The sequence below is a fragment of the Lissotriton helveticus genome, chromosome 5_1 (genome assembly GCF_964261635.1).
Source record: "Lissotriton helveticus chromosome 5_1, aLisHel1.1, whole genome shotgun sequence".
Lineage (NCBI taxonomy): Eukaryota > Metazoa > Chordata > Amphibia > Caudata > Salamandridae > Lissotriton > Lissotriton helveticus.
In genome coordinates, this window is record NC_136065.1 from 170,670,443 (window position 1) to 170,693,660 (window position 23,218).

Here is a 23,218-nt window from a genome sequence, read left to right on the forward strand (position 1 = left end):
TTACGACATGTGTGTGCACCCCCTGTTGGTTCACAACCAGGAGTGTCACCGGAAGCCCGTTTATGGCATGCATGGATGTTTGGCATGCAGGCTGGACACTGGACCTGGGAGATTGCATGAGTCCTCGTGTGCAGCGAGCACATTGTGCCACTACCCGATTGGGCTTTGGTGCACATTGGGCCAGTGGTTGAACTCAGCAGATCTGTCCGGGTCAGCTGATGGATTACGTCATCGACCTGTCCGATGTGGTAGACGACGATCGCTCATTTGAGATGTTGGTTTACTCAGCTGCAGTTGCGTTCATGGATGAGTGACAAGGTACCCGCAGCCACAACTGGATGTGACCCATTGCACGTGACGCCTGGTTGCATGTTGGGAATCTGGTTACATGTCCCAAGATGACAGTGGAGATGGCTGCTTTTGCCTGGACTCATGATCCATGCATGGACAACTGACTCAGGTTGGCACGAACTGGTGTTGGTGATGGAATCCCCCCAAGGTGGACATGGGCGCTGTCCTACGTTTCTCATTCAGACATGCTGCTTCATTGGTCTGTATATCGTGGCACTTCTCTTGGCCGTACCGGCATGCATTTGTTGATAAACTTTCCGCACTTTAATGTGTCTCCAACTGTGTTGTGTCTTGATTTGTATGCCAATGTGTGTGTCACAGACTCTCTGGCTCCCTGCCATGTGTGCATTGCTACCCCATCAGGACTGTGGGTTTGCACTTGTGCATTGTCATGTCCATGTGTCGTGCTTCGCCAGATGCATGTGGCCTTTTTCCGGCACCAGGCGGGTGCATTTGGGTCCTGTGTTCGGTTGTGCAAATGTTGGTGTTTGTGCCACTTTGTATTTGAGGTTGTGGTGCTCTGCTTCCTATGTGTGTATGCTGCATTGGGTGTGAGATGTCCCTTCAGCTCTGATTTGGCTCACCCTTCTCCCCTTCAGGCAGTTTGGTTTCCACTTCTGTGCTTGTTCTGTGGTGTGATACTGCCGGGTTGTGTGATTTGCGCTCTTGGTTGGTGTTGTCCCTCTTGGGCGTGGTCTGTCTGCAGTGTTTCTGAGCTTATTTGTGCATGTGTGCCATTGTGCCCATCTCCCCCAGGTCCCTGCTGTGTCCTCTCCCTGTTGCTGTTGGGTCTGTTTTGGTCAGTTTCCGGTCAACGATCCTGCCAACGTCTCCAGACTGATGTGGTCGACACAATGTCATCCAACTCCTGGTGTGTCGCTGGCCTCCCACCTCCGGTGTGCATTGCTGCCTTCTTGTTGTTGGTGTGTTTCTGATTGTTTTTGCATTTCGCATCAATCCGGATGTTATGGTTTTCCTCCATTGTCCACCTCTGCTCTCAGGCTGCATTCACCTTATCCGAGATGGCCTACTATGTTTTGTTGCCAAGGGGGCTTGTGGGGTTGTATGCTGGCTCCGGTTGCCTTCCTTGTGCTTGGCTGTTGTTTTCTGTTTGGATTGTCACTTTTTTAAGGCTTTTGTTGTGCTTATTCCCGCCTGCCGTGTGTGTCGCGGGCCTGCCAGTGCTTATCCCTGCTTTCCTCATCGCGTTTGGACTCTTCGCATGTTTTTTTGTGTTTGGCTTGTGTTTTTATCTCTGTCGAGGTGGTTGTATCGCGGACATTAGCCACGGCTTCGGCAGACTATCGCATGCTACCGCCTTGTTGTGAATTCCACGTTGACACAAGGTTATTTTACTGCGATAGGTTGCGATGTGTAAAGGTGCGTTAGCATTTTTTGGTGATGTTTAGCACACGTTCTTGTGAATATACCCCTCAGTGTCATGGTACAGAAAATACCACCCCTGGCAGAACTACTCCGTTGTACATTTCACCTCTGCATAGAAACACCTTCTGATTCTGAACTAGTGAAACAGGAATGGGATTTAGAAAGCAGAGTTTGTTTACATCCTTTTTGCTCAAGTCAGTCTTGTAAATAAATGCTTTTAAGAATTCTGATCAATAATATTATTATTAACACAGTTTAAATCTTTAACTAACATTCACGTATGTTTACCCTCCCTAAAATACATGCTAATTATGCTATTTGAACACACCTTATAGTCAAGTTTACTTCAATTGATTTGTCTGGGTAATTTGACTAGGCACATTCTGTTTTTTGCCTCGTGTTGTCCGGCCCCCTTATAATTACATTAAATGACTGCAGAAACAATCACTCTGTGTGTAGATATGTGCATTGTGGCTTAAATTCAATTACCTACATAGATGGTTCATTGTGTGTAATTGCATAATGACTTTAAAGACTGAGGCTGTTGTTTATTTTCTTTAATAGATGTTTAATATATTAATAAACTCCGAACACAGAAACATTGCACTGGAACAATAATAGCTTGCGGTCTTGAGGCAGTATACAAAGCTTTTGTAGCATGCCCTAATGTCACAGCGTAAGCATAATATTTATAAACTGCTCTGTAAAAAAAGAATTTCAGGATTTACATGCAATAACAGAGGTTCTACTGATATTTGGAACCACAATGTCTCAGTTTAAAATGTTCACCCACCACAATGGAGATATTCCAAGCATGATAGTTGTACAAATCAATTAAAATCAGAATCATTCTCATTATGAAATGAATAATATTCTGCATAAAGTCTAGCTATTTTACAACGTATTCAAATTTCAAGAAATTCAATTCAATGCAATGATTTTAGATGAAACTCGTTGGCATTGTCGGTGGAAACTCTGAAAATAAAGCATGTGTCCAGCCCTGATGGACCAGCTTGGGCACCCCTAAAGCTTCACAGCTTCCATTCCTACTGAATCTAAAAAAAGTACATTAAAGTCCTAACTAGCAATGTACTACGTGTGGACAGTTCTGTTGAGACATGCTGTACTATAGAGAGCCCCTTCTACCCAGCACCAGCCATCCATGACTCTAAAGCTCACTGATAAAAGATCTGAATGTATGAATTATGAATGAATGATACAGGATGTATAAGCGTGCAGCTACTCCTAGTAGGGTCCCGACGCTCAGATGACAGGTAGAGTCACATGTTTTGGCAAGACCTCTATTCTTGTGTGAATAGCCATGTTTTCAGTCTTTTTCTGAACAGGGAAGTTGATTCCACAGAGCGGAGTATATGCTGATGGCTCCAGACAGGAAAAGGCCCACCCCAAGATGCAGCAAATCTTGGTAAACATAGCCCTTAGGCTGTTAGCAGATTGCAGGGTGCTGTTAGGGAGATATAAGCTAAGTCTGGCCCTCGGGTAACCTGCCCCTGTGTGATGAAGCGCTTTGTGGACTAAGACCAGTGCTTTAAACAAGAATCTGTTCCTCACTGGGAGTCAGTGGAGGGCATGAAGATGAGTGACACATGTGCTCTCGAAGGTAGATTGAGAAGAATGCAGGCTGCCATATCCTGGACCACCTGAAGTCTATTGACCAAGTAGTCAGGTAGTCCCAGATATAGAGTGTTCGCATAGCCCAGCCTCCATGTGAGGAGTGCTTGGCTGACAGATTTTCTGGCAGGAGTGTGAAGCAGGTCAAAGCAGGAGCCTACCACAAAATTGATTTGTGGTTGAAAAGATAGACGACTGTCAAATTTGACACTGAGATTCTTTGCTACTCCTCCCCGAGGGCCTGGTTGGGGGGGTGGGTTATATCTGGCCAAAAGATCTGCTATGTTGCATGGGAATTTTGACCAAAAATCAGAACCTCTGTTTTATTAGCATTGCACTTTAATTGATTGATGGTCATCCAGGGAAATACAACCGCTGGACAACACTTAATAGATTCACCTGCAATCTCTTCTCACTTCTCACAGGAGAAAAGTAGCTGTGTGTTGTCTGCATAAGAGATTACTTTTGCCCCCAAAACGTCCGCCAGCTGATCTAGTGGTGTAGGATAAATGTTGCACCATTGAACTCCAACTTGGAAAGTAAATTAACTTCTACATTGGTGTGTATTTCTAATGTAGAGGGGAACAGAAAGAGAGTTGAAGTGCTCATCATACTTAGGCCTTTACTGTACAAGGTCTGTCAATCTGATGGGCCTGGTAGTTTTTTGCCTATACAATTCAGAGCTGGGCATAGTCGAGATGTCTGGTTGAAAACCTACATGCCAATGGCATAAAACATATGGGAATCAACCCCGAAAGCGGATTCCTGAAGGCCTTTCTAAAATATCTTATAATCAGCAGTAATACCCCGCACCCTTACAATTGCCATTAGTCTATTTAAAACTTCACATCCAGAATAAAGAGGAACCGGGCCAAGAAATACATTACCCTCAATCCTACAATTATATCTTTTGATGTTTTTCAAAATAATATGGCCTTATCTTACAAAACTCCATCTGGCTTTCAATATCTTGATCATATTTAGAGGTATCATATTTAATCGCATTTAACCTAATATATAGGTCATTTATTTAAAGCTATTGTGCATACTAGGAGATCAAATGCCCAGGGTCCAATCTAAAAAGCAGAACAGGGACAGGAAGTGCCTGGTATTGTTTATAGCTTCCAGGATGTGAGCTGCTAGTCAAAGACCAAACCAAACCTCATAGCATTAGAATGCTGGGGCATTAGTGCTGATGATGGAGCGCTGAAGAAGAGATATCTGTGATCTGGCCATAAAGTACAGACTGACAGAAAGGCAAAATAATTTAGGCCCATATTATGTATCTACTTTTAAAATTCAGTTAAATTGACTAACCAGAGAATTATGTCACAATACATCTCAAAACATAAGCAGACATCAAACAACAAAGCAACATTCTAGAATATATGTTGTTGGTGATTGTTTGAGATGCCGGGCCAGGGAAAAAGAACAGTTTTTTATTTTCTCAGAATTGCCCCTTTAAATGGAATATCTGCTTTGCAATGGGGTTTATGTTTTCTGTTATAGACTGACTTGAAAGTGGGTTGTAATTTAGTGAGGATGTAACGTTTTAAATCAAATATAGATTATCCAAGGGAGCATAAAAGCGTCACTGAATTCAGTAGTGGAATGTTTAGCTTTGGTAGCCACATGGATTGATTACTGGTCAGTTGTCATGAATCTCGGGTATACATTGTGGACAGGAAGCCCTAGTTTTACCTTCCTGCCGCTTCACCTAAGTGGCACAGAAATCAAGATATCATCAGCCACAAAACAGATATCCGCAGAGCGGGGTGGTGCGTGAGGTCATTCCTAAGAAAGGGCGGGGACAATTTAATAAAAAGATAATTTCAAACATATAACTTCCTCACAAGAACTAAGACGAGTGAACATACACACAGCTTCCAAACTATGCTGCTGGTGAAACTGCTAAAAAGGCAGTCAGAAAAAATATATGCACCTGAAAAGTAAGATGCAAACTGATACTAGGGAAATAAAGGAAGCAAGGTAAGCTTTTCTGGCTTTTAATACCCCCGTTTGCAATATAAGATCGAAGCTGGATGATAGCGAATGGAGAACTACCACCAGGGAAGTGTTGTTCTTGTGCAAGAAATATGCTTATGGTTTCTAGACAAGAGTATGTATACAATTAACTAGAGAGACCCTTTTCCTTTCTCAGGTTCAACATTGTACATTGGGACTGTCTCCAGCAGATGTATTCATTTTCTGAGCAGTCAATTCTTACTGCCTTTGTCATATTTTATATTGCATATTTATCTCTCAAACTGCGTCACAAAATGATTAAACTCTTTTTAAGTGGTTGGTACAATGTTATACATAAGTGGCGGCATTTCTTCCCGTGATTACGTCAGGTATGTCGAACATAACACAGTTAAAGATGACAGAAAAGTTTACAATGCATATGGAAGTAACAGCGCAGGCGCAGTCGTGGTGACACCATCTACTTCTTAGCTTTATTTTTTCTTGACGTCGAATTCTTCAACCTCGCTGGATTCTTCGACGACCTTTCCATCAACCAGAGTTTGAGTAACAACTTTTACAATCTTCTTGGTTTTGGATTCAGGTTCTAAAAGGGAAGGAAAAAGCAAAACATACACAAGTCGAATTTACATGGGTGCATCATCTTAATTACATATGCCATTTTAAGCACTTTATGAAATATTTACATACACAATCTTAGTCGGGGACAAACTTCCTTCGGAAATTTGAGTAATTCATTGTTTTTTTTATAACGTGTCATTGAACGCTTGATGCTTTTTAAGCCCCTGGAGCAACAGGTCTTACTATCATCCAACTTTTTGCTATTTATTTAGGCTTCATTGGATGTACATAGGAAGCGGCTTTGTCGTACGCAGCTTAAACGTATGCAGTTTGATAGATAACACAAAGATGGTGGTATTACTGCTAGTGGTAAGTGAGAGGCAATGCAATCCATTGCAAGCAACGATCAGTATGCCTATTTACATAGTAGCAGGCTTGACAAGGATATATGAGAATTCTTACTACCATTATTATTCTGGGAATATTTATTTCATCAACCTTGGAAGGATTGAGGCCAGAGTCAACCATGCGAGGATTCAAACTCCTGACCTTTAGATAACTGGATTGCTGAGTGGTAAGCAGTCAGCTCACTGAGCCATCTTGCATACTTGGGTATAGATTTTTTTTGTTGTTTACTTTTCTGCATTCATCGAACTAAATGCTGATATCTCTTCTGTCTGAGTAACTGAAATGAATAGGTCATCCCCTCTTGAGTTCATGAATCTTACAAGGAAAAAATCATGATGCCTTCTTATTAGTCTAAAATGGACGAGAAATAAGAGAAAATGTGAAACTTTGTTTTACGGTCACTCAATCCGATTCCACCAAACTCATTGAAAGAACCATCAACCACCTATTCCGGAAGCTTAAGGTAGAATCCACATACCACCAGCCCAGATAGCTAATAACCAAGCATCATGGTTCTACTGGGGATTTGCCATTTTCATGACACAAATTTACATTTGCAGCAGATTTCACAAATAGTCCCACTTCTTAGCCCTAGTTAGATGGGCTATTTGATCAGAGACACACAATGTCCAGTCAAGTGACAGACCCATGCTTAGCACCTAGGTTTCCTATTTAGAAAGTTTGCCGTTCAGTCACCAGACCGCATCCACTCCTGCTGACATCAGGGTAGTAAAGCTGTGCTAGGCCGGGTTTGCCAGAAGAGAGGGTCTGCAAGAACAGAGAGGAAGTCCAGGGCCAGTGCACGGTGTTTTGGAGTGCCATACTAAATGAAAGTTTGTCATTTCAACTCTCCTCCAGCAACAAGGCTGTATTGAGACCATTTGTTGTAATCTGATGCCCTCCTCTGGCCACTTATGGTAGTATGGTAAGTCAGCTGCCCCCAGTGGCCTTGCTGTAGTACATGCAGGGCAAGGCAAGTGTGAGTATAATTCCATAAATAGATTTGAACACTAGAATGTAGAATTTATGGAGGGGGTGATGTATGCCATGTGTTGACTGCTAGTTCTCAGAATAAAAAAAGCCAGTGACAGAGCGAAGCTACGAGAGGCCAATTTCTAGCACCCTTTCACTGTCATGTTATTACATGCGAAACCACCAGCTGGGGTATAATAGAAAATTACTTGGCCTCATGCAAAACGGAGTGAGGAAGCCTGAGATTGCCACCAATCACTTGGCCTTATATGGCGACCGTGCGACGTAGGTGAGTGTGACCCACTTGTGGGACACCCCCGCGCCGCACGACCACCAGCTGCTGCGTGTGCCCACTTCCTTGCCCTCTGCCTCGCTGCCGGCTGACGGCTGACTCCGCTGTTGGTTGGTTGTTTTGGCCTTGTTTTGACCTTCATTTGTGCCTGTTTTTCTTGTTCTTTTTTGTACCCGTGTTAGCGTCTTAAACCCCATTTGTATTGTTATTATTATTTTGTTGCCGTGTCAGCGTTTCTCCTTCCTGTTTGCCCGCCTACCTCGCCGCCCTCCGTCTTCCCTCCCCGCTTCCCGCCACCACCGCAGACCCCGCCCCTTTTTTCCTTCTGTTCCCTCCCCGCTCCCGCCTCCCAGCTGCTCCGCCCACCCGCGCACTTCGCCTTATATGGCGACCGTGCGAACGCGCAGCGTTCACGCGCAGCGGGCGCGCCGATTGTGCGCCGAAGGCGCGCCAAAGGTAAGCCCGTCTGCGCCCGTCCGCGACCGGATCCCGACCAGCGCCAGGACCCCTGGCCCACGAGGACCCCGACCGACCCGCCTGATGTACTCCGCCGCCACCCTCATCGCACTCAACACCGGCCGACTCCCAGAATGCCTCCAAGCCACCCCACGACGCACCCACGGACCTTTCAGCTGCCACGCCTGCAAGTTCACCTGCATCCGGACCTGCCTCGCACCAGCACCCGCCAAGTCGAACACCAGCAGCACCCACCTCAAGTGCATCCTGCTCAACACCCGCTCCGTCCACAGACACGCCATCGAACTCTGGAGCCTCCTAGACGCCACAGCCCCTGACGTTGCCTTCCTCACGGAGACCTGGATGAATGCCTCTTCAGCCCCCGACATCGCCATCGCCATCCCAGAGGGCTACAAGATCGTCCGGAGGGACCGCAACGCCAACCAGATGGGAGGAGGCATCGCCATCATCCACAGGAACACCATCCGTCTCACGACCAGCACCGACAACACCCTGACCAGCGCCGAACACCTGCATTTCCAGATCCACACCAACCCGAACACCACCCTTAGAGGCACCCTGATCTACCGACCTCCGGGACCACGCACACAATTCAGCGAGGACATCGCCGACTTCGTCAGCCCGCATGCCCTCCCCTCCGCTGACTACATCCTCCTGGGGGACCTCAACTTCCATCTGGAGAACAACAACGACCGCAACACCAGCACCCTGCTCGACAACCTCGCCAATCTTGGACTCAAGCAGCTGGTGTCCACCCCCACCCACCTCGCCGGACACACACTCAACGCCGTCTTCTCATCCAGCAAAGACGTCGCCTTCAGCCACGCCACAGAACTCCACTGGATGGACCACAGCTGCGTCCACTTCACCTTCAAGAGAACGACGACCCACCACCACCAGCAACAGGCCGCCCGCAGAAGCTGGAACAAGATCACAGCAGACCAGCTCGCTACCTCCCTGAGCCAGCACCCTCCTGCCAGCTCAGCGAACCCCAGCCAGGCCGCCGACAACCTCACGAAGTGGATCAGCATCTGCGCGGACGAGCTCGCCCCGCTGAGGACCCCGCCCAGCAGACCCGGCAGCAAGAAAGCCCCGTGGTTCTCCGACGAACTCAAGAGCTCCAAGAAGAACTGCCGAGCCCTCGAGAAAGTCTGGAGAAGGGAACCTACACCGGACAACAGGACCACCCTCAAACTGGCCACTCGGAAGCACCACCAGCTGATCCGCGCCGCCAAGAAAACTGCATTCAAGGACCGGCTGGACAACAACGCGCACAACAGCAAGGAACTCTTCAACATCGTGAAAGAGCTATCCAACCCCAGCGCAGGAAACAACGACATCACCCCATCGCAAGACCTCTGCGACTCCCTCGCTTCTTACTTCCACAACAAGATCGCGGACATACACAACAGCTTCAACAAACAACCAACGCACACCGTGACCGAACAACCACCCCCCACCACCACCCTCAACGCCTGGCCCCCGATCAGCACCGAAGACACCATCCGCACGATGAACTCCATCCACTCCGGATCACCGACCGACCCCTGCCCTCACCACGTCTTCAACAAGGCCGACGCTGTCATCGCACCCCACCTGCGAGACATCATCAACACATCCTTCGACACCGCCACCTTCCCTGAGAGCTGGAAGCACGCCGAACTCAGCGCTCTACTCAAGAAACCAACAGCGGACCCCACCGAACTCAAGAACTACCGCCCCATCTCGCTCCTCCCGTTTCCAGCCAAAGTCATCGAGAAGACCGTCAACAAGCAGATGGCCGCCTTCCTCGAGACGAATGGATCCCTCGACCCCTCACAGTCCGGCTTCCGAGCCAATCACAGCACCGAGACCGCCCTCATCGCCGCCACCGATGACATCCGAGCCCTGATGGACAACGGAGAAACAGCGGCCCTCATCCTCCTAGACCTCTCCGCGGCATTCGACACTGTCTGCCACCGCACCCTAGTACAGCGCCTCAGCAACGTCGGAATCCAGGACAAGGCGCTGGAATGGATCATCTCCTTCCTCGACGGACGAACACAGAGAGTCCGCCTACCACCGTACAAGTCAGAGGCCTCCGAAGTCATCTGCGGCGTCCCTCAAGGATCCTCTCTGAGCCCCACCCTCTTCAACGTCTACATGAGCCCCCTCGCGGCCATCGCACGCCAACACAACCTCAGCATAATCTCCTACGCCGACGACACCCAGCTGATCCTCTCCCTGACCAACGACCCCGCCACCGCCAGAGCCAACCTACACGAAGGGATGAAAGAGGTAGCCGAGTGGATGACGACCAGCCGCCTGAAACTGAACTCGGACAAGACGGAGGTCCTCATCCTGGGCTCTTCACCCTCCGCCTGGGACGACTCCTGGTGGCCTCCCGCCCTGGGCACCGCACCCAAACCGACAGACCATGCACGCAACCTGGGCTTCATCCTGGACTCCTCCCTCTCCATGACCAGGCAAGTCAACAACGTCTCCTCGGCGTGCTTCAACATCCTACGCATGCTACGGAAGATCTTCTGGTGGATCCCCACCGAGACCAGGAAGACCGTCACCCAGGCCCTCGTCACTAGCCGACTGGACTACGGCAACGCCCTCTACGCCGGTACCACCGCCAAGCTCCAGAAGAGACTCCAGCGGATCCAGAACGCCTCAGCCAGACTCATCCTCGACATCCCACGACACAGCCACATCTCCGGACATCTGAGAGACCTTCACTGGCTCCCCGTCAACAAAAGAATCACCTTCCGCCTCCTCACCCACGCACACAAAGCCCTACACGACCAAGGCCCGAGCTACCTCAACAGCCGGATCAACTTCTACGCTCCCAAACGCCACCTCCGTTCAGCCAACCACGCCCTCGCCGCCGTCCCCCGCATCCGAAGAGCAACTACGGGAGGAATGTCCTTCTCCTACCTGGCCGCCAAGACCTGGAACTCCCTCCCGACCGACCTGCGCCTGACCCAAGACCACCTCTCCTTCAGGAAGAAGCTGAAGACCTGGCTGTTCGAGCAGTAGCGGCACCCCCCCCTCCCCTAAGCGCCTTGAGACCCTACGGGTATGTAGCGCGCTCTATAAGTGTCATTGATTGATTGGGGGTCCAAATCACCCATAAAATGGCAAATCCACTCCTGAATGGGACATAAACTAAGTAGCATTTGGCTTCAGCTTATTCTATTGGGTTTTGCCTAAAACAGGTGGGACCTTCTGCCCTGTGGGATCTGTGTTACAACCCTAATTACCTGCAATATTCATAATTCATAGAGCAAACTCAGAAACTTGTGCTAGCCAATATTACTCAGCACATGTAGAAAATGTTTGATTTTGTCCTCTGTATATAGGTTCTGCAAACAGAGTTACTGTGCTTCTGCCCACTAGTTAACACACTGTATTGTGTACTGAATGAAACGGTTGCTGACATTAAATGGTATTTTCATGTATGATGATAGAGTAGACTGTATAATGAATATAACACCGCTTGTCTTTCGTTGTACAGTGTTTTGTAAATAATTATAGAATTACAAACATGCTTGAGATATCTACCTTTGGGTGGTGGTTTGATTTCCCTGTAAAATCAAAATGAAAATAAGAGTTAGCAGCAGGAAAACGTATGCAGATTGTTTGATTATTGTACAGATCACTTTAATAACACCTGTTTATAAAAATGTGCACTTCTCTTGGCCACCTGCGCAGAGAAATTTTAATTTTTGTTTTTTAGGTGCCCAGATGGTATTATCTAACAAATATGAATCATCCAGATTTTTATTCGTGACTAAGAGCCTAACGGTAGACATTGCTGGGACTCCCGTCAGCCTGCCAGGTCAGCGGAGGCCCTGACCTCCACTTCCCTGGCACCGGACTCCTGCCCTATTTATGATACCTTTGCCTGCCAGGTATCTCTATGTTTTTAAATACCTTTTTAGTAGCTTTTGTTATAAAACTGAAAAAACTGGTATGTCGTCACCTTACTGTTCAAAAGTACAATACCTGTTAATGACAGATACCTGTTAATGACAGACAGTGCATATACCCGTTATCACTGTCACAAAGTAGATCTATTTGCATTGTTAACATCACAGATAGATCCCACTCCCAACAGGATCCACTGAGAGTCTGAGAGTTAGGTCTATCAGAACTTTCCCAATACCGTTGTAAGAAAGGATGCACCCAAAATTTTGACCAACTTGACATGTCCCAGTCTATCAATCATATCTTCGCTCCCCTGAGGTTCGCCCCCGCCTCTGCTGTAGTGTATAATCCCAGGACAAATGTATTTGTACAAAGTAAATTATTCAGGTTCTACTTAGGTCTGAGAAATGGTACCAGGGGCCGTATCATACAGACAGGAGCATTTTCCTTGTGCCATGTCAGGATGAACGTGCTGCCCCCCGGGCAGCCGCGGACTTGTGCTGCACTGATGGCAGAGCATTCATGTGAAAAATGGTTTGAAGCCGCTCTGTATTTCACAGTGCAGGTGGCAACCCGTCATCACTTTTAAGGGGGATTAGAGGTCCCCTTGCAGGCTGGTGCTGTGAGGGATTGCACTTGCCTGTAAGGGAATGTCTGGGGAGTCCATGAGACCCCCTTCCCCCCTCCAGAGGGCTGCCATCAGGGTGCGTACTGGCAGCTTGCACCTTGTAGGTGACACACTGTCAGTGCACCTCCTGACAGCTTCTTTCCCTCTGCGCCCACATCCTTAAGGGGGGCAGGCGCAGAGGAAAAGGCATTTCCTCAATTGCATGGGCCCATGCACCTGTGCAAATGAGGGAACAACCTCAGATGAGAGTGCTGTGCGCCAGCGCTATCGGTGTTACAGAAGGGTATGCACAAGTGTCTGCGGCCCTTTCCGTAATACCAAAGTACCCCGGGGCCGTTCAAAGCGGGTGCACCCCCGGGCAGTTCGGTAATACGGCCCCATGTCAAGTTTATAGACCAGTGTTCACATTCAATCACCCTCACAAGTTGTGTTAGTCACTCTTCATGTGACATCACAGAAGGGAATCTCCAATGTCGCAGAGTGCATGCTTTAACACTAGCTATAGAGATGGCTGTCCATCTACATTTATCATTTGTGGGAAGTGTACATTCATGCTAATCATGTAAGAAGACTGGTTCACCCAGATGGTTACATTTACAGGGTCAGGAGTGGTGGAGAGTGTGGTCAAGACCGTTGATCAGATTCTTTGGAGCGCTATGAAGCCCCACAACACATGGACGAAGTCACGGTCTGACTACAGTGTTAGCATTCAGAAAGTTGGAGTAAGCCAGCCTTGTGCAAATAATAACTGGTCAAGAACCAATTATGAAATATTTTTAGATAGTAGAATGCAAGTCTTCATTCTGTTAACAATCTTCCATGCAATTCTAAAAGAGATTTCCATTCATCTTCTGGGTCTTTGGTTTGGACCACAGTTTGCCATGTGGTCTTGGACACTAACATGGACGTGGTAGAGTAAACCTGATCTATCAGCATACCATATATTCTCAACATAACCTCTTGTAACCTTCCAGTTTGTATTGTAAAATTGGGGATACTGAGATAGCAGATACCTTTGGAAACCCATTTCACAGGGTAATTAGTAGGAAAGGCATGTGTAGTTGCACAGGATATTCATAGTCGGGAAAAGTGCAAGCCAACTGGAGGCCGCAAAGGAAAGAGGGACAATATAGGGGCCCCCAAACATGCTTTCCGACAAGGTTTCCATGTCGGAAGGGCTTGCATAGAAACCCTGCCGGAAACCGTGCATCGTAATCCGGATGACAGAAGCCGCCGTCCATTTGGATTACTGGGCAGTTCCAACTGGCCAACGGACTCCTTGAGCTCATCGGAAGCCAGACGAAATGACCGTCAGGTTTCAATTCCGACTGGCTGAATCAGAATAGCCAGTCGGAATTGAAAGGGACGATGTCGGCGAAGGCCTGCGACATGACGTCGGAGTCCTTACGACCGACATCGTAATGTGCCTCAAGGAGTCCACAATCTGGTTGAGGCTATTCTGGTCTAATGGTGAGATCCTTACAGGGTGTGGGAGGTGGCTTCAAGGTCAGTCTCGTGTCTGGTCTGTGGTTTTCAACCTGGTGGTTATCTCTGTGACAAAAGTACATCCACCCATGTCCCAAGTGCACTTCTGTCACTGATAATACTGGGCGGGCCACCATGTGTTTTTGTGGCTCACTCCTTTGTTTTTGTTTTTCGGAAACAACCCACTTCCACCCAATGCTGTGATTTGTTTCTGAAAAAAGAAAAACAAAAGGACCTTGAGTGTCAGGGCCATTGATTTATTAATTTGCCTGGCGTCACCATGCCGTTCATGCCTGCCCAGACAAGGGAAATCCAGTGGTGATTGCCCAGACCAAAACTGGGCAAGGTGACTGTCACTTTGGACAGGTGGCCCAAAGTCAAATGTGCCACCAGATCTTGAATTTCTAACAGTGCTGCCAGCTGAGGCTCCTATGTCAGAAACCCTGAAGGTCTTCCACCTCTAAATGGGCAGGAAGACAGCAGGGTGGCAGGTGGGGCATTTGCCCGTTTTAGGCGACTGCCCAGCACATGCCAATCTCTAAATGAAGTCATAAACAAAAAGCTATTTTCTAAAGGGGTTACCTTTCATTTTCAGAATATGTTTCTTATAAAAGAAGGCTCATTGGGAAAATACATGAATGCCACTACAGAAGGAAAAGACTGGGGAATGCCAAGTTTTCGATTCACAGATTCAAGGCAGAGCTACAAATGAGCCAATGCGAAAGTTTGCAAGCGTTTACTGCTTATCAAGCAAGTAAAGCGAAACATGGCTGTGATTGTTCAGAATTTTTGAGAAGTACCTTTATTGAGTTGACAATGGTATGTTGCAAGCGCTCATATACTGCGCTTTTTTCTACGCATCTCCTTTGTATCTCCAGGGATATATAATCATCCTTTGACTAGTGCGAATTAGCAATCACAAAGTTTGTTATTGTGCCTTGATTGTGGGGCGAAATCCCTTGATGAAGGGCTGCACAGCAAGAGATTTATTTGCTGCAACTGATTACATTAGATGGTTATTTTCTCATTGTTTATCATCGTAATTTCCTTCATGTGGGCTAAGACATGGTTTTTCCCTTGCTGCAAAGACACACAGGTTAAAAACAATAACATGGAGTGCCACCCACAGACATTTCCAGTTAGTAAGACACAGTGGTTCAAGTAGTTTCATCCATCAGTATTTTGTTTATTCAATGAATCTCCTCAAGTGGGTGGACTTAACTACTCAAGCTGCACCCTACTGATGAATTGCAATGAAGCCTAAATATCTCAGAGGTTGCTTTTGTTCCTGTGCAGTGCGGATGTGACCTAGTAGGTTTGGCTGAACTGCTGGTATGGCCGCAGTCAACACTGATCTGCATATGACGCGTTGCATTCAGTAATGGCTTTGAAGAGCTAAAACAATGGAATAGAATGACATAGAGAATTCTCATTGAGTGAATCAGTGGTCCAAGCATTTTCGCCCATTGGTATTTTGTTGTCTCTGTGACTTTGTGTTGTGGAAGCTATGTCGCTGTGCCTAAGAACTTAAACTGTGCCTTATCTACAAGGTGTAATAAGGTCAATGGGTTCCTTGATTTCCAGTGAAAAGGTAACATAGCTAGGCAGTTTGGACTGGACTGGATTACTCTAATGGGTGTGGCTCAGAGATAATTTGTATATTGGTGGGTGTCCGGTTGCGACCCAGACAAGCTAAATACCAATAGAATTACATTTAATCTGAAGAATTCCCAGCAGTAATGAAACGTTGACTCAAGCATTTTTAATAATCACATTTCAGAAATATCCTTCACTGTTTGATAAGTTCACGCGAAGACTGAAATGTAATGTCAGTGACTCTCTGCCTATCTGCATCATCAATAGACTTGGGTACTTACTCCTCTCCACCCAGGAGGTGTCTGTAGACAGCAATCTCATTCTCCAGTGTCTCCTTGACCCTCAGTAGGGCTTCGTACTCCAGCTTTTCATTCTGCATGCTCTTCTGAATCTCCATGAGCTCGGCTTCCATTCTTGATATGGATTCCTGGAGTCTGTCCATTTCATCTCTGTACCTCAGGTCAGTTTCCTCTAGGTCACCCTTCAGGGCATTGACCTGTTGGGATAATGGATGAGATAAGAAGTTGTGACCATTACAGAAGGGATATACAACTTGGAATGATTCATGATACCCCACCACTGAAGAATTTCCTTAGGTCTGTCATTGCCACGTGTTGGTCGTGAGTAGACAATTGAATTATATTGCAATTTAGTACCTGTTCGATGCATTTATAATGGAAAAAGCAAAATTAAAGACACCACAGTGCAAAGAAGAAAGCAAAATCCCTTATAGATTTGTAGTTTGTATGCCTGATCATACATTTAATTGTCTCTTAAACTGTGCCAACGTCAGAACAACGACCTTTAGTATCTGGGCAACCTATTTTCTCTCTCATAGCAGTGAACTATCTTCACATCATTGGTAGCCTTGGGTCTGAACAAATATCAGTGAGGAAGCAGCAAAAACAGAAGGTGATAGGGAAGGAGAAGAATAGAAAAGTCGCCTATTTGTTTTAAACCAACTAAAATTTAAACACTAACTTGTACAAATATTCAGCGCATTGAAATTGTGTTCCAATGTACAATCAATTGTCCACATCTTAACATACTTTTTTCTCAATTTCTGTAGTGTTTTACTTTCAAAGGGCATAACAAATGGTTTTATAGCAATAAAAAATACTCCTGGCTTTATTACAGAAAGAGAGGTCTGAATATTGCACCAAAGCCACTATTTAGAAATCACCACCAGAGGGATTATACATCTCATTAATGAAGGAAGAAAAATCACCAAATGTTCCCTATTGTGTGATTGCCACAGGTAAAAACATCACACATTGCTATTGCGAGGAACCTGCTCAATGCTGTTTAAGAATGGCAACATTTGCCATGGGATATAAAATGGTAGATACTGCAGAATCATATTTCCTGCAATTGATTTGTTGTATTTCTAGCTGTATATTATATCACTGTAACTGTTAGAAATTGGGCCTCTAGTTGGCAGAGGTATGCACCCTGTCCATGTAGGGACCACAATCCTTGTTCAGATACACACCCTAAATTAACCTGTGCTCACCCTCTGGTAGCTTGGCACAGAGCAGTCATGCTTAACTTTAGAGGCAATGTGTAAAGTATTTGTGTAACACTTCAAACAGTAACACAGTGGAAAAACCACAAAAAGACTCCCCTTCTCTTTAGAAAAATCGATTAAGACATGACAAACACTACAAACATCCAATAAGTAGAATTTGAGATATGAATTTTTAAAGATTACATGTAAGAATAGCGCTTAAAAGCAATACGGTCCTATGGGGGTTATCTGGTCGGACTGGACCGGGGCAAAGTCAAGAGTGCAGGCAGAATGCAATGGAGTGCGTTCCGTATACAGGAGCCACGCAAGGCCCGCTGAACAAAGTAACTTGATCCTGGTCGCAACAGCAAGATGTGGAGCACACCTGAGCGATGTGTCGATGTAGATCCCACAGTTGATATGATGCCTCAATTTTCTCCACACAACAATGGTGATGCATCGGTTCCGAAGACGAAACGCTGAAACTGAGATGCGTTTGTTCCGAAGCTGATGCGCCGGGTTTTCCCCTATCATTCAAGGAGATGCGTCGATCTTCTCACACTGCAGAGGTGGCGATTTGGCAGTTCCGATGCATCAGTTCTGAAGGAAATGCACTGGTTCCGTTCACCCAACAGTGGCGATGCATTGATTATGCTTCAATCAGCAGAGGATGCGTCGGTTCCACTGGACCAAGCACCTGGATCCCCTTCCAATGGACCAGGCACAGGGCAGGAGGTGAGAGTTTGAAATCCCTAAGTCTTTCAGACAGGAGGCAAGCCAGCATGCCCTTGGTGATTACTCTGGAGTCATGCAAGCGTCCAGATCTCCCTCAACAATGGCAGAGGGTAGCAGGCAGCAGGGCCGCACAGCAAAAAAGCAGTTCTTCCAGAGCAGCATCCAGCAGAGTGGTAGTCCTTGTAGCAGCACTGCAGTCCTTCTTCCTGGCAGAGGTTCTCTACAGGCCCAGAAAGAGCCTGACTTGGAGGGGTCACCGACCCAGTACTTATACTCAGTTGTGTGAAGTGGAAGTGACTTCAAATAGGAGCTTTGAAGTGCACAGAGGACCTTCATTCCCATTCCTGGCTTCAGACTCACTACAGGGGGCAATAAACGCTTTGTGTGGGGACAGGACACTGCCCATGCAGGTGTGTCAGCTCCTCCCTCTCATCCTGCCTAGGATAAGCCATATCGGTGCACAGGATGCAAATGGACACTCAGTCACACATAGCCTTCCTTTGTGTGTGGCTTTCTAAATGGAATGCCCAAAGTCCAGCTCTCACCCACCCCAGATGTGTATTGGAGACAGGCTGCACACAGAGCTTAAAGAGCAGAGAAATGCCATATTTCTAAAAGTGATGCTTCTAAAATAGTAATGTTAAATCCAACTTTTCCAGCAAAGAGGATTTATCATTATCAGTCCAATAAAATTAAACATCACAGAGCTACTCCTTCTCAACCAGGAATTACATCTTAAAAGTGTAAAAAGGAATTCCCAATGATAACCTATGAGAGAAGTAGGCCTCACAGTAGGGAAAAACAAATGTAGGTGTTTCTCACTACCAGGACAAGTAAAATGCAAAAGTACATGTTCTATCTTTTACTTAAACAACTCATTGCCCTATGCGCTACCTAAGGCCTACCTTAGGGGTGACTTATATGTAGTAAAAGGGGAGTTTAGGGATTACCAAGTCGAAGTGGCAGTAAAACTGTACACACAGGCTCTGCAGTGGCAGGCCTGAGATGTTTAAAGGGCTACTTGTGTAGGTGGCGCAATCAATGCTGCAGTCCCACTATTAGCATTCAATGTACATACCCTGGGCACAGGTAGTACACTCTACTAGGGACTTATAGGTAAATTAAATATACCAATTGTGGATAAGTCAATGTACCCATGTTTAGGGGAGAAGCACATGCACTATTGGACTGGTCAGCAGTGGTAAAGTGCTCAGAGTCCTGAGGCCAACAAAAAGAATACAGCAAAAAGAGAAGGTAAGCAGGCAAAAAAAACTTGGGAAGACCATCCTAAGGCTGTCAGGTCTAACAGTTAACCTTTTAAAGAAGTATGTAATTTAATCGAAACGCAAAGTAATTGAAACACATTTCCGAGTAGCCAATTGATTGAAAACAAAATTTATAAAAATACAGATTTGTCAATATTATTTGCAAAAAAGAAGAGCATTTGAAAAACTTACCAAACATCCAAAATACCCTCTGGGTTCATAGAAAACCTCAGTAAGAAAAGTTAAGGATTCAAAGGGTCAGGAAGACAGGGGAGAGAAAGGGTTAAGAATAATTATTAGGGTACTGAAAGGTACCCCCACAAAAAGTGTGAAAAAAAGAGAAAAATGGGGAAGGTAGGAAATAACCAAATTATTGAAGATGGTTGAAGGAGTGGTGTTAAATATACAAAGTGGGGAGGAGGAGTTGAAAGCAAAAAAGAATGTGGAATGGAAAAGAGGAAAGAGGGAAGGATCGTTCGGGGGGGGGGGGTGGAGTAGTTCCCGCATCTGCAATTTAAAAAGTTCCAAAACATCTCTCAGTAACAGAAACAGATCATCGGGAGGAAAAGCAGTGAAGGCAAAAAAGGGTCAAAGCATGTAGAAAAATTAAGAGGGCAACACATGTTCCATATCATTGCCATTTCCACCCCAAAAACTGCAAGTTAAAGGTAATTTCTAAAAATGGCGTTCTATGAATTACAATACAAACACTCACCCCCAGTCAACTGATCTGGGTTTAATCCATCACCGTTCTTTAGCTCACTCCGCCACCCCAGTTCAGACATGGGAATATGCAAATGGAAGGGAAGGCATGGCTTGGCAGTTCGGGCTGGACTGTTCCCATGAGGCACAGGGTCAGACTGATTTGCATATGGCCATGTCTGAACTGGGGTGGCAGAGTGGGCTACAGAATGGTGATGGATTAAACCCAGATCAGTTGACTGGGGGTGAGTGCTTGTATTGTCAACGCTCCGTCCATCATTTCCTTTGGTTTTTCTTTGTTCGCCATAAGTTGGCAGGGTATGCTCAGACGTGAGTCCCTTGCTCACTTTGCCACTGGATTCAAGCAAGCCGGGCTGAAGAAGGCTGAAATGCCAGAAACCGGTCCTCGTTAGCTTGTTTCCGGTCCAGGGAAGGCATGGCTTGGCAGTTCGGGCTGGACTGTTCCCATGAGGCACAGGGTCAGACTGATTTGCATATGGCCATGTCTGAACTGGGGTGGCAGAGTGGGCTAAAGAATGGTGATGGATTAAACCCAGATCAGTTGACTGGGGGTGAGTGCTTGTATTGTCAACGCTCCGTCCATCATTTCCTTTGGTTTTTCCCTAATTTTCAAGTATGCTTTTAAAGTCAGGATCTTTGAACGCTTCAACAAAACAGTTGGGTATTCCAATTATATTAGTTACATTGTTTCTCTTGACATTGTCTGCAATAGCAGAATTTCTATTTTAGCTACCAAGTGTTGTGACACAGGCCTGGTTCCCGGGTAATTACCACTAAAGATAAATAAACAAACCCACAGGTGACAAGGATATATATCCTAAATTTAGAAAATTACTGAACAGTTCTCCCTTACCTGCATATTCAAATTAAGCATGATCCAGACTAGAGAGCTTTGGTACGGAATTATTTTTAAATACCGTTAAGAAGAGTATACATATATTGCATATTTCTTATTTTATTTAATGTCAAATTACAGCACCTCTGTACAATAAAGTGGGTACTGGTGCACTTTGCAGTAACAACAATGGAGCCCCAAGACTATTCCTATATTAAATAATAGAGGATTCTAGAAATAACAACAGGATCTGCAGCAAAATGCAAATCGGACAATAGCTACCACTGCGGGGGGATTAGCAGGGATATGTTTAAGTATTTAATCACTGGAATATCTCAAGATTGAGGAGCTTGGCACCAAAGTAAATAGAGCAGACAGAAGGTCAAATAGTGACTTAGCATCAGTGTAGTTATAAGGAAAGGAAGGTTTGATGGGAAATGACTAGACCACTGGAGTAAGAAAGTAGGAGGAGAGATAAATATAGAAGTAAGCTTGGGATGCCAGAAGTGGAATTTGAGATAATGATAGTGGCAGAGACTTGGGTGGTGCAGTGAAAAGAAGAGGCGGAAACCTACATAAGCAAGGGTAGGGAAGCATAGAAAATAACCAAACAGTAGTAATGACTAGAAAATCCAGAGCACCTGATTCTTTATGGATTCAAGCTCAATTTCCAGTCCTTGCAGAACGCGTCGTTTCTGAGTCATCTCTTCTTTGCCATTCTCTAAAGTCTTGGTGTCATGCTCCACTTGCTGCATAAGAGAATTCACCTACGAGGCATGTAAAAGAAAGAGAGGTTTTATTGTTTTTCTTGCCAGTGCGTACAGTTTTGCTATTTATTTTCATTATATATTATATTGCTATTTGGTTGCATAGCTTAGTTAATGCCTAATTAAAGCACATGTTGGTTCAGTATAAGTTGGTACAGCTTTGAGTTGACCCAGCATCAAATTTGATAGGATGCCAGGTGATCAATACTGCAGCTGTGAGGCTGTAACATAACATCCATCAGACCTTTATATGATGAGGGGAGCAGCCGACAATCACTGCTTCTAGCTCTAATCTTACTCCCAGCATGTATAACAGGCATAAGAGCTTCACTCTGAAGCACATTATGCCAATCTTACCTAGTAGTCAGGATAAACGGTCCTGTTAAAATTAGGTACAACATGAATTATCAAGTTGTTGATTATTCGCAAGGTTCCTCAACTTTCCTTACTTCAAAGACTCGCCATCCTATGACCAAATAATTCTAACACTGCAGCAGTTTACAGACACCAATTATGATCATTTTGATCACAGCCTATTGAATGCTGAATGAATACATTAACATTAACATAAAACAAGGCATGCAACTTTTGAATAAATACAATAGTCACAAAAAACATATAGAAAAGACAGAAACTACCGACAGAGTGAGACACTTGAGTAACAACAGAAGCCGAGAAGGTTTTTCATCGCAGCACCAGGTCCAAAATAAAGTGAATAACATCTGATGTTGTACATGTTTAAAAAACTGTGTGTGAATAACTACAGAAAGGGCTTTTTACTGGTTCTCGCTCATGTCAATGGAGCCAAGACAATCATCTGACTTTACCTAGCTCTGGTACGCCAATGACATATATCGCTGACTTGTATCCTATTTAATAAATTCTGCTCAGCACCTTCAGAACACTGTAGGTATGTTTCTAACAAGAGCGACCAACCAAGATCACATCTACCCTGTGCTGGAAGCACTTCACTGGCTGCCAGTCAAGAAAAACCTATTGAGTAGGGTTTCATATTTTCAACATTGACTTTTTTTGTGGATTCTGCTGTTTTTACAATAATCTTCTCATATCATGAAATTATGTTTTAGTCTGTGCATACACAATTGTAAGCAAATAAATTAGGTTGTAGAGTTGTTTTCTCTGTGTGCAATTTCCCCCCAAATAACACAAATAGTAGGCAGAAAAGTACAGAATCCTGAAGCACCAACATCTGATGTCTTCCCTTCTCCCTTATACATACGACTAGTCACAGACTTGCTGTTTTAAAAAACCAAATTCCAAAGCAAAGATCCATTCTTGGCAACATGCCACTCCACAACTTCCACACACAGCACTCTACCTGGTGTCCTTCCATCCATGTCCCCGCCCATCAAACAAATCAGTATATCTGGCGAAATATCAGTCTCCCACCTTTAAGATAAAGTTCTACACCTGGCACTCATCCACTCCCTCACTCATAAACGATGTCGTACCAGCTGTCCATACAGACACCCTCAAAACAAAGCCTTGTGCCTGATGCTGTGCCACATGTTGGTGTCCTGCCACCCTGCCTCTTCCAGACATAGCTCCATACCACATATACACAAATGCTACCACGCCTCATAGCTGACGCTACCTGGGACTACTGTGACTGAGCTCCACAGGTATACGCTGAACAGGCTGGAAGGGAAAGAGTAGCAAGGAGTTATCATATCACAGTA

General features: G+C 45.5%; 1 pseudogene across 1 annotated transcript in view; it reads right to left on the reverse strand.

Annotated features, from left to right (window-relative positions):
- Positions 1-4,602: 4,602 nt before the first annotated feature.
- Positions 4,603-23,218, reverse strand: part of LOC144753038 (keratin, type I cytoskeletal 18-like) — a 34,836-nt pseudogene continuing 16,220 nt past the window's right edge. Inside the window, exons 5-8 of the transcript XR_013594179.1 lie at positions 21,393-21,518; positions 15,956-16,182; positions 11,612-11,634; positions 4,603-5,938 (exon numbers count right to left, since the gene is read on the reverse strand). The product of XR_013594179.1 is annotated as a keratin, type I cytoskeletal 18-like (transcript). The remainder of the gene's footprint in view (positions 5,939-11,611; positions 11,635-15,955; positions 16,183-21,392; positions 21,519-23,218) is intronic.